Source organism: Stegostoma tigrinum, chromosome 5 (genome assembly GCF_030684315.1).
Source record: "Stegostoma tigrinum isolate sSteTig4 chromosome 5, sSteTig4.hap1, whole genome shotgun sequence".
Lineage (NCBI taxonomy): Eukaryota > Metazoa > Chordata > Chondrichthyes > Orectolobiformes > Stegostomatidae > Stegostoma > Stegostoma tigrinum.
In genome coordinates this window covers 109,304,219-109,323,355 of record NC_081358.1, presented here as the reverse complement: position 1 = coordinate 109,323,355, position 19,137 = coordinate 109,304,219, and the positions used below count along the sequence as shown (strand labels likewise).

At 42.5% G+C, this 19,137-nt stretch overlaps 1 protein-coding gene across 2 annotated transcripts in view; it reads right to left on the bottom strand.

The window, feature by feature from the left end:
- Positions 1–10,147: 10,147 nt before the first annotated feature.
- tsnare1 (T-SNARE Domain Containing 1) overlaps positions 10,148–19,137 on the bottom strand; it is a 753,673-nt gene continuing 744,683 nt past the window's right edge. For both annotated transcript variants that reach the window (XM_059646375.1, XM_059646377.1), the window contains one exon: positions 10,148–10,346. The gene's annotated coding sequence lies outside the window, so the exon portion shown is untranslated. The remainder of the gene's footprint in view (positions 10,347–19,137) is intronic.

The window sequence follows — 19,137 nt, the reverse complement described above, 5'->3', positions numbered from 1 at the left end:
ATTACTTTGCCTAGGCATAAATTCAGCGAAACACAACGCAGGATCTCCTATGCACTGCAAGGGGTAAATTTCCCTGCAACCTCACACTCATATGCCCATCACCCAGAGTAACCCTGCCACAGCGCGTCTTTTCACATCTACAGGCCTGCTTCCCTTTCACCGAAGACCTCACACCCACCTTATGCTGGCAATCTTCCAAGACTTCCTGGGCATCTGCACTTCTCATCTGGTAGGAGTATCAAGTGTCATGCACATAATTCCATGACACTTAACCCTTCTCTTCCTCTCATTGCAGCACAAGCTGGAACACAGCATGAAGAAGAGGGGCCCAAAATGGTGGTGTGTTCCACATCCTCACCACCTTTTAACAAGATGCCATCCAGTTGATGGATTAGACCCAAGAGTAGTCCTATGCTGCTGGTGAATTCGGAATGACAGAAGCCAGTGAGGAGCATAGTTGTCTGCTCTTCTCAAAAATGAAGCCAATCTCACACATGCCCTTCATCATCAATAAATTCATGCACAGAATGCACCAGCAAGACATTCATCTTCACTACATACCTGCACAGATATGTGCCCTTGAGTCAACTTAGTTAAAGCAGTGCTGGGAACAAAGCTGTTGCTCATTACTGACACGTGTCTGCAACTGGATGGAGGAAGAAACGCCTGACACTTAGAATATTGTCAGAGAATGTGCCTGTGCGCTGTGAGAGAGTAAACCTGCAGAGACAGTCATCGGGATCATCAGTTGGTAATGGCAAAGAACTTCACTTAAATGAAGTGAAAGAAAGATACGGGGTAGGCCATTAAAAAGGAATTTCTTCACCAGGGGAGTGTCTATTGTGGAGCTCCGACATGCGAGCGCTTATCTGCTTCCAATGCATAGGATAGTGTCTGCCTTGGATGTCCAACTCCAACAGAATGCCCAATTGCTGCATGAACCTGCACTCGATCACTTTAGCCACGGATGTTCATCGTTACAGTCAAGACTGGGGGATAAAACAACTCGACCTTATTTCAGGTATCTCTTCTTCTCAAGGACTCAGGGAGAAGCAGCAACTATTAGACAGTTCCATCTCAGGACACTCCAGAAGTGTCTTTTCCCTCCAACTCCTTTCTGGATAGACTCTATTTGGTATAGCGTATGAAGTCAAGGAGTGCATAACTGCATGGAGCTGGAGACTCTGATCAATCCAGGGTCCTCTGGGCACACCAGTCAGTAGGCTTCTCTATTCCAGCTACAGGAATGGAGACTGCAACTAGAAGTACTGGTAGGCACAGAAAGATTAATTCCTTTTTAGGATATCTCCATGAAATGGGTATTTCAGTAATGTATAGAAATATGATATGTAAATATGTCTACACTTCCTCTGTTTGAATATTTGATGCAATCTCATTTTCTTGCTGGGGCCTGACATGGTTGTCTGAAGTGAAACCTGTGCAGATTCCTGCCCATTGCAAGGAGATGCCATTCTTCCCTTAGAATGTCTCACTGCATCAGCAATGCATGTGCTTACAGTCCCTCTCACAATCCACTATGAACATAGCATTTCAGCCGTACAGTCAAAGCTAAAGATGGCGAGTTTGGGGACGTACACTTTGTCTTGTCTGATCAAAGGTTGGAAATAGACTGATTGTAAGAAGATCAGCCAGCAGGACATCATTGAACTTGCAGACTGGGGCTGTTAATCTGGTCCAATCAGGGAGCCCTGGCTGACAGATATAAATAGGAGCATCAGAGATGCTGAACTCTGGGTGCTCGCTCTGACAAGGCTGTACGAGTCAAGGACATTCCACAAGTAAATAAAGGGTGATTTTGTGATGGGATACAGGCCTCTGTGGAGTTATTTCAGGAAAATAGCACATTAGGACATAGAAATGTAGAAGGGTAGATAATAGGAGCAGGAGCAGGAGTAGGCCATTCAGTTTTTCAAACCTGCTCCACCATTCAATATGATCATGGCTGATCATCCTACACAGTACGCCGTTCCTGCTTTCTCCCGATTACTTTGATAACTTTCGGTCTAAGAATAATATCTAACTGCTTGAAAGCATTTAATGCTTTGACTTAAACTGCTTTCTGTAGCAGAGAATTCCATTGGCTCTCAACTGTCTGGGTGATGGAATTCCTCTTTAATGGCCTACCCTGTATCCCGTGTTTCTAGAATCTCCAGTCACGAGGACCATCCTGTCTGCATTTACCCTCTCTAGTACTGTTGGAATTATTTGAGTTTGTATGAAATTCCCTCTCATTCTTCTAAATTCCAATGAATAGAGATCTAATCAATCCAATCTTGCTAGCTTAGGAATCAGGCTGGAAAACCTGCCAGCTGTCTCTACTCTACTTAATTAACGTGCATATTAAGTATTTTGAAAGTGAATTTCTTTACTGTATTTTTCAACTGCAATAATGCCTCCTGATTTGTTCATCCCTTTATGAAGCTGTGGTCACCACTCACTCTTGAGCTTATCAGAACCTTCTGACCCCACTCTCTTGTGTGGCCTTTATGAAGCAGATTTCCCCATTCTCTTGCATGCTGTTTCAGAAGTTCTGGATTCTCCTCTCTCTTGCTTTTTTCGGATTAGGTGTCTGTGAGATTCCATAGATGTCCCCTGAAGCTCGCTGAAATGACCCAAGTCATAGAGTCATACAGCACAGAAACAGACAACCAATCTATGTCGACCATGTTCCCAAAACAAACTAATCCCACCAGCCTGTGCTTGGCCCATATCCCTCCAAGCCTTTCCCATTCATGTACTTATCCAAACATCTTTTAAATGTTGTAACTGTACCTGCATCTATTACTTCCTCACCTTAAAAATATGCTTCCCAGTTTTGAACTTCCAGATCACAGGAAAGGACTCTGGTCATTCATCTTATCTATGTCCCTCATGACTTCACAAGACTCAATAGGGTCACTCTTCAACCTCTTAAGTTCCAGTGAAAGTAAGTCCCTCTCTATCTAAGATAACAAACTGTAGAGCTGGGTGAACACAGCAGGCCAAGAAGCATCAGAGGAGCAGGAAAGCTGGCGTTTCAGATCTGAGCCTCCCACACACTCTCCCTGTCTTTCTAGTCTATTTTATACCTTAAATCCTGTATTACACTTTTTTCTGTTTATTAACAGCCTTCCTATAACAAGTTTTTCTCCCATGTCCTAACCATTGTATATAAATGGTAGTCATTTTCAAATGAGTTTCTTGGATTACTTACCTTGACAACATTTAATACATCCTGTGTCTTTATCTCTCCCAGTCCTCCACAAATCTTTGACTTGATCCTTCCATGTGATTAGCTGGGTAAGAAATGTCTGTAAGAAGGAATACTAGAATATCAGATTAAGTTGGTAGCTGTAATTTTCTTTGCTGGCTTCTGTTAGATCAGAGATTTAATTGATCTGGTCCTGACAACTCACCCTGAATAGAATAAACTTACTGAAGGGTCTGTGTTAATGTCAGTGCTGAAATGTATGGGAAAATTAGGTTGTTTCTTCTTCTCTATCAACAGTACCTGGATCGTGCAATGTTGTTATTTCTCCGTGAAAAGACTGGAGTTGGAGTGATTTTTGTTACCTTGTTCCATTGCAGTATTGACCTCTTCCGCCTTTGATTTGGTGTCCAATTCTGAAGCTGTTCAAAGTTTTCATAATTGTGTTTTCCACAATTGCCAATTTTCAGATCTATCAAATAAATCTGATAGCTGGAAGTTCAGTACCAGTGAATTTTGTTTGTATGGGCTGATGGTTATTGGGCATATTAAGTCATTGATTATTTTCTTGATTTAGATAATGATTGTTATTTTGATCTTCTAGCATGACAATCATTTTGTTGACTTGCTGCATTTGTTGAATAAATTGCTGTTGAATTTTGTTGCAGAACAAAAAATGAAAACTGTTAAGGTTTCTACCGTTCTAAACGCTGTTTTCATTATAAAGTTCAGTCTTTCTTTACCAACATGGCACGTTCATAGCGAGATATTCCTTTTCAAAGATGGCATCAAGATTTCCAAAGTATCTGCGAGCTGAAATATTGGCTTCAATCATTAAGATTCATTGATTTTTTTGACAGTACGAAAAATGGCTGTAGGCAACTGGTTTATAAAATCATGAGGGTCATAGATAAGGTGAAATAACAAAAGTCATTTCCCGAAGGTTGGCTAGTTCAAAACTAGATGACATAATTTTAAATTGTGAGGAGAAAAATTTAAAAGCCAACTTTTTCACACAGAGGGTGGTTTGTATGTGGAATGAACTACCAAAGGAAGTGGTAAGTGTAGTAGAGTTACGACATTTAAAAGACATTTGGACAGGTATGTGAATCGGATAGGTTTAGAAGGATCTGGCCAAATGCAGTCAACTGGGACTAGTTTAGTTTGGGAAACTTGGTCACCATGGACAAGTTGGACCGAAGGGTCTGTTTCCATACTGTATGACTGTACGACTGTCAGATTGACTGCAACACAGGATTACCCCATTCATCCTTCCATCCCTTCAATATTTTCACAGCTCACTGTGGTTCAGGCAATGCCAATTGTATTTTTTCTTTGATTTTGAAGCTCTATGCCATTCAGCCATAAGCAGTCCTTCATAATTTGCACTGCCTTAATCTAATCTGCTGCATCACTCTTTTATATTGAGGATCCAATTGGAGGAAGTGCTTAAGGCAGCAAGGACAAATAATATAATTTGCGATGGAAAGAGACTTGAATTTCATCAGGATCAGTGGTTAGCACTGCAGTCTCACGGCACCAGGGACCCGGGTTCGATTCTACCCTCAGGTGGCTGTCTGTGTGGAGTTTGCACATTCTACCCATGTCTGTGTGGGTTTCCTCCGGGTGCTCCGGTTTCCTTCCACAGTCCAAAGATGTGCAGGCTAGGTGGACTGGCCATGTTCAATTGCCCATAGTGCCCAGGGATGTGTAGATTAGATGGGTTATCAGGGCATGGGTCTGGGTGGGATGCTCCAAGGGTTGGTGTGAGCTTATTGAGCCGAAGGGCCTGTTTCCACTCTGTAGGGATTCCATATATTAAAAAAAAAACTGTAGCTAGGTAGTAGCATTGCTGTTTCAACCATTCAAAATGAAAAGGACTTATTGCCTCAAACACTTCCTCAGAATCAAAGATGTCAGTCTTCAGCCAATTTGATACATTCAAGATGTTGGCAGGGGATCACTCAAGATATTAGATGCAACAAAAGTCCTGGGTTGTGGCAACCTTTTGGCTGCAGTATGGAAGATTTGTGCTCCAGAATCGTCTGTACCTCTAACTAACTGAACACCCCTTTACCACTTTAAAGTTTCTTCCTTCCGCACCAATATATCACAGCTGTAGTGTGTGCCATCCATAAGTTCCAGTACAGCAAATCTCCTCAGCTTCTTTGACAGTACCTGCAAAGCACACAAGATCTTTACCACCCAGTTGAATGCGGGTGGCAGATACTTGGGCACACCACCATCTGCAAAATTCCATCCAAATCACATACCATTCTGACTTGGAGTTATACTGCTGGTCCTTCATTGTTGATGGATCAAAAATCTGGAATTCCCTCATTTCCAGCCATGTATCTGATCCATGTGGATTCTATTGGTTGAAGGTGGTAACTCACCACCACCTTCACAAGGATCATTTGGGATGGTGAATAAATGCCTGTTGGAAATGCTCATAGCCGATAATCAGACATTTTAAAGAAAAACTCAAATCTAATTCTATCCCAACAAAATATCCAGTATGATAATTGAGCATAAGCCACTGGATAATGATCATGAGCAGATGCTCTGAATGACATTTCCCTCTGTAACCCAGACATGCTGTGGAAAATTATTGTACCCCATTGGCATCCCAGTAGAAACCTGTCTTTCTCTGATCTGTATAGTTTAGTTTTCACAATGGGTAGAAATTTCCCGAATTAATTCAAATTAAGCCATTGCGTTTTTGATGCCGGGAAATCTGGCACCCAGAAACTGAATTAAAAAGAAACCCAGGAATGCTTATGATTAGAATTCACACCAGTTTTCTTACATTATTATGTCTTTCAGAGTACATTCAATTGAACAGTGCGTGCATTTATGGGCTTTTAGATGAGTTAGTGCAATAGGTAAATAATGGTAGTTGGCCACTGAGCAGCATGTAAAACCCATCTTAATTATGGTTACCTATCATAGGCAATTATGTGAATTTACTGCTTGAGCAACCCTGTCAGAAATGGTTGATAAAATTGTAGGTATGTTGATCAGTGAATTTCTTCTTTCATTGTCAAGTTTCAATACTTTGAAATTGTCATGTCTGTAAACAATGGAGAAGAGTGTCATACTCTAATTTAAAAAATGCTGACAATCCTGTGATCTAATTGCCATTATCATGTAATTATTGGTAATTAGATGGTATTGCATTGATCAGACTTCATGCCCATAACTGGTAAAGAATTGTAGAATCACAGAACCTTACAGGCTTACCTCTGAAGGCTTCAAACCCAGTGCTGGATCTTTGAAACAGCAGATATTCCCTAATCTGACACTCTTCTGAGAAAGCAGCTTTTGCTCCTGTGGAACAGGCCTTTTGGGCCTGTTCCTGTGCTGTAGGTTTCTTTGTTCTTTGTTCTTTGTTCTTTTCCCTCATCTCCTTGAATCTTTCGCAAAATGTTTTAAGTCTGTGACATTTGATTTTAGACCCACTTGCCAAAAGGAACAACCCTTATCTTCTCTGATTAAGCCCCTTATCTCTTCCAAAGTGTTTGCTGGGGCATCGCTTCACCTTTCTGTTTCAAGGATAACAGTCTTAATTTTCACAACTTCTCTTCTTAACCAAAAAACCTTCAAATCTATAAAATTCCTTGTTAACTACTTATGTAGTCTTCTTAAGGTTTTTACATCTTACCTGAAGCATGGTGCTCAGAATTGTCCATGTTCAATCTGAGACTGGACCTGTAATTTAGCAATATTTGTTTGTTTTAACATTCAAAGATTTTATATATCACCTTAACTAACCTGTAAGTACCATTTTTAAATTTTGTTCTGCCAAGCCAAGGATTAGTGTATAAGCACAATTAAGCACCTCTGCTCAACTGCATTTAACAAAGTAATCGCACATTGCTCATTATTAGCCCTGCCAAAGTGCATCACTACACACTGCTATCCACTGGACACAGTCTACCATGCCTCTGCCTATTTCATCATCTGGACAACACCTTCCTAAAGTCATCAGCTATATAGGAAGGAGTCAATCTGATATCATCTCAAGATGTTGTTATCCCTACACCTGGGACTACATCACATGTAAAACTTAAAAAGAGTAAAAAAATGTGCTTGTGGGGAATATCCCTGCAAGAAAAATCCATTCACCACCACCCTCTGTATCCCATAACTATGGCCAATCCCATATGCAGACCACCATTTTCCTCTTCATTCCTTGGGCTTCTATCTTCTTAACAGTCTATGCATGTGGAACTTGGTCAAATGTTTACTGAAAGACAAATTACTGCTTTACCTTGATCAACTTTTTATGTTATATCATCGACATATTCTATATCGTTGGTCAAACTCAATTTTGCTGTCACAAAGAAAAAAAATGTGGGTTAATATCAAGTGATTGGGGGATATTTTCAAGGAAGTTTATTTCCTTCCTGGTAATAATTTCTCTGTCTGATCCCCTGACCATGGAATCCCCTCTAAAACCATTGCTCTTTCATTCTTCTTCCTCCCTCCAACTTATAAAGTTCAGTACCTCATGGCACCATGAGCTTGGCTCTGGGTGCACTCCCTCCCCCCGAAAGGCACCACTGCACTCTCCAGTTTCCAAAATGGAATACCAATTTGGAAACATAATGTACACAGGGGGCTCCTTCACAACCTCTTTGATTTGCTTGTGAATGTGAGGTACACACAATTCCAGTAGAGAACGTATGTGCAAAAGCCTTGAATAGAGTTGACAAGCTTTGAGGCTTTGTACAATGATTAGACAAAGCTAACCTGTAATTTTGAATGGTGGTAAATCTTTTGCAAATTGAAATGGTCCTGAAATTAACAATATTTGGAAAACTGGATGAACTCAGCTAATGATGCTATACGTGAATGTATATGCACTTTGGCAGGGCTAATAATGAGCAATGTACAATTACTTCGTTAAATGCAGTTGAGCAGAGGTGCTTAATTGTGCATATACACTCATGTATTATACATAATGAACAGCATTTAAGAACAGTGGAAGCAAATAGAAATGTTGCAATGGATGAGGCCCAGCTGAAATGATGAACCACAATAGCTTTGTGAACTATTAAGTACAGTAGATCCAAATTACACTGCAGAGAATGGTTTAACCAATGCAGAATCTTCTGAAATAAATCTGGAGCATATGGCAGCTGAAGAGATTGAAACATTTGCCAGAAAATTGAAATCTGGCAGCTCCCAAAAGCACGTGAGATAACGGTTAGTATTTTAAAGCACAAAATCAATGATTTGAAAAAGTTATTACACCCAACTTTGTCATGCTATATAGAGAATCAAGTATTCCTCAGAGGAACAGGAAATGATCTATTGTTGCAATTCAGCAGCTTGTGAAATTTGTCACATAAATATAAAACCAGGTGAATTTCGGCCACTATTCTGATCTATTGTTTTCACCTGAAGAATATCTGGATTTGTCAGACATTGATTGCTGCATCTTTCATCAAACAAGGAAAATATCTCGGATCTCAATTTTCAACGCCAGCGTGCTGGGGTGACAAATGTCACAACCATGTCGACTAACATAATTTAATCACTTCTGGTCTGGGCAACTGCAAAAGGTCCAATAGCATTGATACAATCAAGCTTCTCAAAACAAATGTGCATATCTTCATCTTTTGCTCTAGGGTAAGGACTAAGAATTTAAAGTAGCAATGGTATGACTACTCACAATAAAAACTAAAGAATACATCAATTACAATGTAGTGTTAGATTGAATCAATTTAGCTGTTCAAACAAGCCAAAAACAAACTTTAAAGGGATACATTATGCTTTGGGAATTAAACAGGCACACAACATACTAGTTTAGCAATGAGCCAACTTGTGTCCCCAAACTGCACAGATCCATTCTCCAAACAAATCTGTTTCTAAACAGAGATCGAGAGTGAAGACCCTTTTTGAAATCTGAGAGCAGGAAAGGTGTGAAAACCCCAGTGGCTGCCAAACCAGATATATATTTTTGGAAAAAAAAGATGAAACTAAAATAATGCTGCCACGGAGGCTGAAATGCAGGAAGTCTCCTCTCAATCCACAGGAATGAAGATAGGCTTTCCTCTGTTTCCCTCCCTTACAGACCACAGAGGTAATTTTGCTGGCATTAATGCCAGGACTCTGAAACTGAAGTCTTTCCTCAAGTGAACTGCCTGTGGAAGCACAGCCAGCATGAGTTGCTTTATGCTCTGTAAAATGAACTGTTTTATGCTGATGTCTGTAATTATGTTCATATAGCTAACATTGATAACTGCAATATGGATTTTACTATTGACAGTGGTTAAGAAAAAAACTTCATTTTCAACAACCAACTAAAAGCTCGTATTTTTGACTGTGGAGACAGCTTTTTGAAACATCTGGTAAATTCTTAGACTGGAATACAGACCAAACCTACTTCCCTCTTAACACATAAAGACAATTACACAAGGTGCATTTGAGCTGCAAAGATGACATCCTTTGCCACATTGCAGGCATTATGTTTATGATGCAAAGTATACACAACATTCTTACCTCATTGGCTCAAAATAAATACAAACAAATTAGGAGACAGTCAGCAGGCAACATCAATAAGCAATAAGCAGAAATGAAAGATCAACTTTGTTCAAAAAATAGTCAATCAGGACTGCAAATATTTTTTAAAATTACTTTCACCTTCTGATCTTGAGTTCTCAGTTAAACCAAGGATTTTTGATTGCAAAGAAGGTTACTCATATGATAAAGACTTCAATAGCACTACCTTCACAAGTAAATCATTAAAATTGCAGATTCAATCGCATTTTGTGTTTGAAATGTTGTTTTAAAAGCGTTTCCATGAGAGCAAAATAGCTTAATTCAGCCCGGAATTCATTAGCGGTTTTCAAGAAGCATTGAGCACAGCTAACATGCCAGATTCCCAACATTGTGTGGAATAATCCAAAGGATTATTTGTCTTGTTGCATGTTGGGTCTAGCCATTGGAAGCTTGTGCGTATATTCCAGTCCCTGTTGCAACTCTTCACAGTGGATCTGACGAAACGTGGCCACAGATGAAGTGAACCATCTACGAGTTGAAATCCCACTGTAACAATTAGATTCAATGAGCTGAATTTTCCCAGAGCCTGAATGGCGTGAGTAATGGCAAGGTTGAGGGGGAAAAGCAGCTGGAATGAAAAAAAATAGAATTTCAATATTAAGAATAAAAAGTCTGATTTTGCACCTGAAGTTTAAACAGTCGGATATAAATCTTACTGGCGCATGATTAAGGGGATAACAGTATGCACTAACATCTCAATATTACAAAGAAACCTAGAAAATAGAAGCAGGAGGAGGTCATTTTCACCCTTTTGAGGCTACATTGCCATTCAATCATGGTCATTATTGATCATCTAATTCAGAATCCTGTTCCTGTTTTCTCTCTATGTCCTGTGATCCCTCTAGCCCACATGTATATCTAACTCCTTCTTAAAAAATTTCAATGCTTTTTCCTCAAAGTTCTTTTTGTTGTAGCAAATTGCACAGCATCACCGCTCCATGGGTAAATAAATTTTCCTTCATCTCAAAGATAGCAAGAACTGCAGATGCTGGAGTCAGAGACAACACAATGTGGAGCTAAAGGAACACAACCAGCCAGGCAGCATCAGAGGAGCAGGTGAGTCGATACTTCAGTTCAGGACCCTTCATCAGGACTTGGGAGGTAGAAGGAAACTGCGAAATATATTGAGGGAGGATGGTTGAGGCTGGGGGAAGGTAGGTGGGATGGTGATAGGTGGATACAGGTAGGGGGTAGTAGAGATAGGTCAGTGGGGGGGGATGGGCCGGATAGGTGAGAAAGAAGATGAACAGGTTGTGCCGGATCAAGGAAGTGGGGATGAGAAGGAGGTTTGGACATGGGATGAGGCCAGGGTGGGGTTGGGGCATTTTGAAACTGGTGAATTCTTTGTTAAGGCCATCGGGCTGTAGGCTCCCAAAGTGGAATATGAGGTGTTGCTCCTCCAGTTTGCGTGTGGCATCATTGTGGCACTGGAGGAGGCCCAGGATGGACATGTCACCTAGGGAGCGCGAGTGGGAGTGGGAGTTAAAATGGTTGGCAACCAAAAGGTATTGCTGATTATTGTGTTCAGAGTGCAGGTGCTCCACGAATTGGTCACCGATTCTACGCTTGGTCTCACCGATGTCGTGGAGGCCATATCGGGAGCAACGGATACAGTAGACCAGGTTGGAGGATGTATGGGTGAACCCCTGTTGGAAGTGAAAATTTGCTTTAGGCCTTGAATGGAGGCGAAATGGGAGGTGTAGGGGCAGGTGTAGCACTTCCTGCAGTTGCAGGGAAAGGTGCCGGGGTGGTGGGGCTAGTGGGGAGTGTGGAGCGAACAATGGAGTCATAGAGTGAGTGATCCCTCCGAGGGTCAGATACGGGTGGGAAGGGAAATATCTCTTTGTTTGTGAGGTCGGATTGTAGGTAGCGGGCATGGTGGAGGATGATGCGCTGGATACGGAGGTTGATGGAGCTGGTATGTGAGGACAAGGGGGGTTCTGCGCTAATTTTTGTTGGGGGAGAGGAGTTTAAGGGCAGAAGTGCGGGAAATACAAGAGATGCAGTTGAGGGCATTGTTGCAGAAAGTTGCAGTCCTTGAAGTAGGAGGACATCTTGGATGTCCAGGAGTCGGATGCTCCATCTTAACAGCTGATTCGGCAGAGGCGGAGGGATTGGGAGTGAGGAGTCGCATTCTTGCAGGAGGGTAGGTGACCATTCACACTTTACCTTCCCATACACACGCCCACTCCTGAGATAGTCTCTAGCCCTGCTCCCAGCTCCAGCACTACACCTAGCCCCAGCACCAAGCACTGCCAGATATTCATGATGCCCCCAGGCCACACCCTCACTAAGGACGAATGGTCAGTCCTCAGCAAAGATTCACCTTCATTCTCCTGCGCCTACACATCAACGAACTCCATTCATGTCTCTGAACGCTTTTTCTGCCTCCTCCATTTCCGCACCTATTTCGCTGACAGGGAATCTAATCCACCCTCTGCAGACACTTTCTCCTGCCTCCAACAAACCTTATCATCCTGGGCCCCAACCCAAGGCCTCCTACCCAAACCCCCACCACTTCATCTCCAATGGCTGTCACGACACTGATCACCTCAGTCTCTCCACCCCTCTCACTCACTCCAACCTATTCCCCCAAAGGACGTGCAGGCCTCCGTTCCAACCCTAATCTCACCTTCAAACCCGTGGATAATGGTGTACTGATGTCTACATTGCGGATGCCAGGCTCCCAAGGCACCTCCTCCTACCGCCCCCTCGATTATGACTCCACCCCTCATTACCAAGCCATCATCACCCAGACCATCAATAACCTCATCACCTCAGAAGATTTCCCACCTACAGCCTCCAACCTCATCGTTCCCCAAACCCGTACCGCCCATTTCTATCTCATACCAAAATGCATGAACCTGACTGTCCCAGCTGACCCATTGTCTCTGCCTGCTCCTGCCCCATTGAACTTATCTCTGCTTACCTTGACTCTGTTTTCTACCCTTGGTCCAGGAATTCCCAACCTACGTTCGGGACATGACACACACTCTCCACCTTCTCCAAGGATTCAATTCCCTGGCCCCTAACATCACATGTTCACCATGGACATCCAATCCCTGTACACCTATATCCCCCATGCAAATAGCCTAACAACCCTTTTCCTCCCTTCTTCCTCTCCTGCAGTCCCAACCAATCCCCCCTCCAATGATACCCTATTCACCTAAAGGAATTTGTCCCTACCCTCAACGTTTTCCTTCAAACTCTTCACATTTCCTACAAACTAATGGGCTGGCTGTGGGCATCAGCATGGGTCCAAGAAATGCCTGCCTCTTTGTAGGATGCATGGAGCAGTCCTTTTTCCGCTGCGACACTGACACCATCGCTCACCTCTTCCTCCACTATATTAATCTCTGTATTGCTGCTGCCTTATGTGCCCATGAGGGGCTTGAACAGTTCATTAACTTTATTATCCCTTTCACCCCAACCTCAAATTCACTTGGACCATCTGCAGTACCTCCCTCCACTTCCTGGGCCACTTCATCTTCATCTCTTGTAACTGTCTCAGCACTGACATCTAATTCAAGCCCATTGACTCCCACAGCTTCCTTCACTACAGCTCCTCTCATCCGTCCTGCAAGAATGCAATCCCTCACTCACAATTCCTCTGCCTACACCTCCCTACTCCCAAGATCGAGCATTCCACTCCAAGGCATCCCAGACGTCCTCTTACTTCAAGGACCACAAATTCCTCTCTCTGTTGACCCACAATGCCCTCAACCACACCCCTTTCATTTCCCACACTTCTGACCTCAAACCCCTCCCCGCAAAAAATATAAGGACAGATTCTATCTGATCCTTACATACCACCCCATCAACTTTCGCACCCAGCACATCACCCTCGGCCACTTCTGCCGCCGGTAATCAGATGCCACCATCACAGATATTTGCCTCTCCACCCCTATCTGCCTTTTGCAGGGACCGCTCACTCTGCTGCTCTGTTGTCTGGTCCACCCTCCCTACTAGCCCCACCATCCCCAGCACCTTTCCGTGCAACCACAGGAAATGCTACACCTGCCCCCCTCATCCCCATTCAAGGCACCAAACAAACCTTCCAAATCAGACATGGGTTCACCTGCACATCTGTGAATGTGGTCTACTGCGTCCGCTGCTCCTGATGGGGCCTCCTCTACATCAGTGAGACCAAGCACAGACTTGGTGACCAATTTGTGATCTGTATGCTATAATCAATAGTATCTTACAGTTTCTACCTATCTTAACTCCCCCTCCCACTCCCTTGGTGACATCCTGGGCCAGTGTCACAATGACACCACATGCAAACTGGAGAAACGACACCTCATATTCTGCCTCGGGAGCCTACAGCCTGATGGCCTCATCTTTGGACTCACCAGTTTCAAAATTTCCCAACTCCTGGCCTTACCCCATGTCCAACCGTCCCTCTCATTGCTGCTCCTTGACCTGACACGTCCTGTCCATTTTCTTTCTCACCTATTCACCCCACCCTTCTCACTGACCAATCTCCGCTATCCCTTACCTGCATCCACCTATCACCATCCCACCTGCTGTCTCCTAGCCCTGCCCCTCCTCCCTCTATTTACTTTGCAGTTGCCTTCTCCCTCCTCAGGCCTGGTGATGGGTAAAACGGCGACTTTCCTGCTCCTCTGATGCTGCTTGACTTGCTGCGTTCTTCCAGCTCAATTCTATATTGACTTCCATCATTTCAGTCAAAAATGGCTTCCCCTGCAATCTTAAATTACCTAATCTAACCTCATTTATATGCAGGTTTTCCCAGGCAGTGGGGAGAAACTAGGTGATGCCAAATTCCCGACAAGAAAGTCAGAGTGTGTACCTGATGCCAGAATTTTCTCTGGGTCCCCATCTTAGCCAACATTCCCCACAGTGTTAGAGCACAGTCTATGAGCAGCAACTGCCTGCTCTGTTCAAAAGCCAAGCCTGGCATCAGACATGTAATGGCCTTACTACATTATCTTGGCACATCTCATACTCACTTATAACAGAGCTGAGCACTTCAGTACTGTACTTTGCAGCCCACCGACACCTTTCACTTCTGTCAGTTGACTTTGCACACAGGGCCAGATACCCATTTCATGCATTGCAGCAACAGACATCTCAGGTGTCTTACCTTGCTTTCTTAGAGCTCGTTCATTTTACAACTGCTTAGATGTTCACCGCATCTCTGTTTTGCAATACCTTTTTGCACATTGGCACCGCATTCAAAACGTGGAAGGTCACACTACCTCTTTCTGCCCTTGGCTTTTCATGCACACATAAAAGCAGTCCATTATGTTTACTGGCAACGATCGATTCATGCCATATTCAGCTTTTTCTCCATGCACATTGATACCTTTAGTATCAAAAATATTCTCTATCTCTTTCTTAGATACACTCAATAATTTGCTCAAAGTCCAGATGAGAATGGCAGTTTCCTTCCCTAAAGGACATTAGTGCATTTTTCTGACAACTGGCAATGGATTCAAACTCAAAATTCCAGATTTTTATTGAATCAAATTCCACTATCTGCCATGGCAGGAATCGAACCCAGGGCACTAAAAAACACATGGGTCTCTGGATTAATAGCCCAGCGATAAAACGGTGGCACAGTGGCTCAGTGGTTAGCATTGCTGCCTCTCAACACAGGGACCCACGTTCAATTCTACCCTCAGGCGACTGTCTGTGTGGAGTTTGCACGTTGTCCACATGTCTGTGTGGGTTTCCTCCGGGTGCTCCTGTTTCCTCCCACAGTCCAAAAATGTGCAGGTTAGATGGATGGTCTATTCTAAATTTCTCATAGTTCCCAGGGATGTTTGGGTTAGATGTGGGAAATGCAGGGATAGTGGGGTGGGCTGGGTGGGATGCTGTTCAGAGGGGAGATGTGGGCTTGTTAGGCTGAATGGCCTGTTTCCACACTGTAGGGATTCTATGATCCAGGAAAACCACAAAGCCTTCACCTCACGCATTTCAGAACCTCATGGCAGCTGTGGGTGTTCAGAAGAATTTTCAACAATATTGGAGCCCACATAAACAAAATCATCTCACTACATTGGAGAACATTTAATGCAAGTATGCACATATGTACGTAGATGTACAAACCTACACCCTGTAACACTCACGAGAGAATACACCAATTATCCTCTTTCAATGACAGCCTGCTGCTTGGATCTCTTCCATTGAACATGTGTTGTTGGCACTGCTGAGAGCAGGAGACCTGAGGGCAACTGTTCATTTCAATGATGGGCACTTGACATTTCAAAACCACCCTTCAAAGTCAAATGCAGCAGCAGACAAACAGTAGCATCTTTATCCAGAGTGGATCGGATCTAGGTTCATGTCCTGCCTAGTGTAAAGTAATGTTAAATGAGTAGAGTTGCTTGTTGTCAAGGGACAGAACTTAAGGAAGCTTGGAATACAGTGGGCCTTTTTGTCATCTTATGGTCTGGACTGGGGTGAAATTGCACATTATTTCACTCCTGGTTTTCCAGCAGTCAGGATAATTTTTGGTGCTTAATGTGACGTTTTAATTTTGATATTTAAACCAATGTTTAACAGACATGTTAGAATGCTGCAATGTGCAATTTCTCTTCATTCGTAATGGCACCCCACTATGGGCTGCACCTGCTCAATTGCAGTGGGCGTTGAGATTCTTCCGTAAGATTTTATTTTGGTATCAGAATGTGAGTGCAATGTTTCAGTGCAAACAACAACATCCGGATATTATTTGGAAAAAATCATTACATAATTGAATCACCATAACTGAATCAATGTTAGAAGTTTTTGCCGCAAAGAGGAACAAGCAATAATAAGGGACTCTCCCCAGTTCTGGGACTGTCACTGATCTAAAGTATGCTACAGAATCATTCACCATGTGGAAATTTAAAAGTAATAATGGGGTGACTTTGTAAGCGTCCCAAATGCATTAAATTATGTTTGAAATGGTACAAAATGAAAGCCATCTCCAGGCACCAGGCTGAACCTCTGGCTTCATACTTATGCTACCAATTGTATCCTCATAGCTTTAGCTGCCTATTGATAAGAATTTCATTTCTGGGCTCTGGGCCAAAACAAGGCTTGGTGCTATCAGCCATAATCATATACATTCCAAACTAAGAGTACAAACCGTCTGCCTCCATTTCATTGTCTTTTCACAGATTGGTGTCTGAAACAACATTGAATATGCTGGCTACACATTTTTCAAACATGGAAAGTGTATTCATCTCCTTTTCAACTGAATTAGCAGCAGGAGAACAACACAGTAGGATTTCCCGAAAGAAAGGTGGTTTGATGGCTGGCATGTGGTTATCTGAGCAGCCTCTGTGCTACCTTTGATTGCTCAGTGTCACCTACGCATTGCAATTCACAAGGCATTACCACTTTGATTTATCAAAGTACAGTGGACTGCGGTACAGGGTTGAAGATATTGTCTTCTGGGCTGCAGGCCCAGACACACAGTATGAAGATCTTGAAGAAATGTAATAGTAAGCATGACTACCAATGCCTTCCCCGCTTAATAGGCAGGATACATGACTGGTTCCCTTACAGGCTGCCTGAACTGGAGGGCATTACAAGCCATCTCAGCTACTGCTGCCACTTCTGTATCCATTACACCATTTATTGAAGAGGTAACCCATTAAATTAGACAAACAGATACCATTCTCTTCATTGACAACATTTTGGTCATCACCGTTTTTTGTCTGATTAATCTTTGTGAAGCCTTCAAAGCTTAACACGATTCCAGCCTTTACATGGCAAGTAAAATAATTTACTTTTCAAAGTTAAATTATTATTGTTACCACGCTTGCCCTTATCTGTCTGTCAGTGGGACATTTGATTTTATGTTCGATGGTAATGAATTGGTCTCTGGTGGATTAGGTATCATTTGAAAGTTTCCAGAGGACATGAAATTCTGAAGTGTAGTAAAAGTGAGGAGGAGAGTCAAACATCCCAGGAAGGTCTTGGCGGACTGAAGAATTGGAAAGACATATATTCCATAGAATTCAGAGAAGTGTGCGATGACAGACTTTGGTTGAAAGCATGAGAAGAACCAATATAAACCAAATGGTGCAATTTTCAGACGGAGCAGGAAAAAAGAAGAAACATGACAAAGTACCTACACACATCTCTAAGGTGGGAGAAAGCTGATAAAAAAAAGCAAAAGTAATGTTTAGCTTTATAAATAGGCATTAAGTTCAAATGTACTCCACACTTTAGGAAGTATATGAAGCCCTGGCTGATGGTGCAGTGAAGATTTACTAGCCAGGGTCAGGATAAAAGGCTCCAATGATGTTGAGGGACAGTAGTGTTGTCCAGAATACAGAAGATTAAGGAACAACAGGAGATTAAGCATCATGATGAGTTTTTGGAGTAAATAAGAAAAATATTTTATAAAAACTGAAAGAATTGTGGATGCTGTAAATCAGGAACAAAAAAAATGTTGCTGGAAAAGCTCAGCAGGTCTGGTAGCATCTGTGAAGAAAAATATCAGAGTTAATGTTTTGGGTCCAGTAACCCTTACTCCACAGGCAGAAGGTTCATCAAGTTGAAGGTAAATTGGTTAAATTCATTTTATGCAGCAAGTTGTTGTGATCCAGAGTGTGCTGCCCGAAGGACACCCAGAACCACAGCCTTTCATCATTTTCCAAAGGACTTTGGGTTAGTGCTTGAGAATAACACTTGTGAGCTACAAATGCAGAACAGAGAAGTGGGACTACTTGGATATCCTTTTCAAAGCTCTCGCATTGTTACAAGGACCAAATTACTAACTTCTGCACTATACTATGCTAAGATTCTAATTTGTCTTCAAATTAAATCAGTTACATCAAGTTTTTCTGTTCAAGTCACACTTAGCATCATAAGAGTTGGAGAGTCATAACAGGTCCATCAGCCCACTGAGTCTGTGCCAACCCATCTACACTAGCCCTACTTGCCAACGCTTGACCACAGCTTGAATGTTATGACATTTCAAGTCTTTATTAATCAAGTACTTTTTAAAAGTTTTATCAGAGATAATGGGAACTGCAGATGCTGGAGAATCCAAGATAATAAAATGTGAGGCTGGATGAACACAGCAGGCCAAGCAGCATCTCAGGAGCACTGCTCCTGAGATGCTGCTTGGCCTGCTGTGTTCATCCAGCCTCACATTTTATTAACTTTTTTAAAGTTTGTGTGGTTTCCCATTTCATCTGCCACACAATGCATTCCAGATTCTCACCATTGTTTGGGTGAAGGTTATCTTTCACTCAAATCCTTGTTAAACCTTCACCTATAAATTATCCCATTTTAACTAAGGGGAACAGCTTCTCAGCCTGCTCTCAAGAAAACAACCCAAGTTTATTAAGTCTTTGCTCATAGTTAAAATAGTCCACATTATGGAACATCCT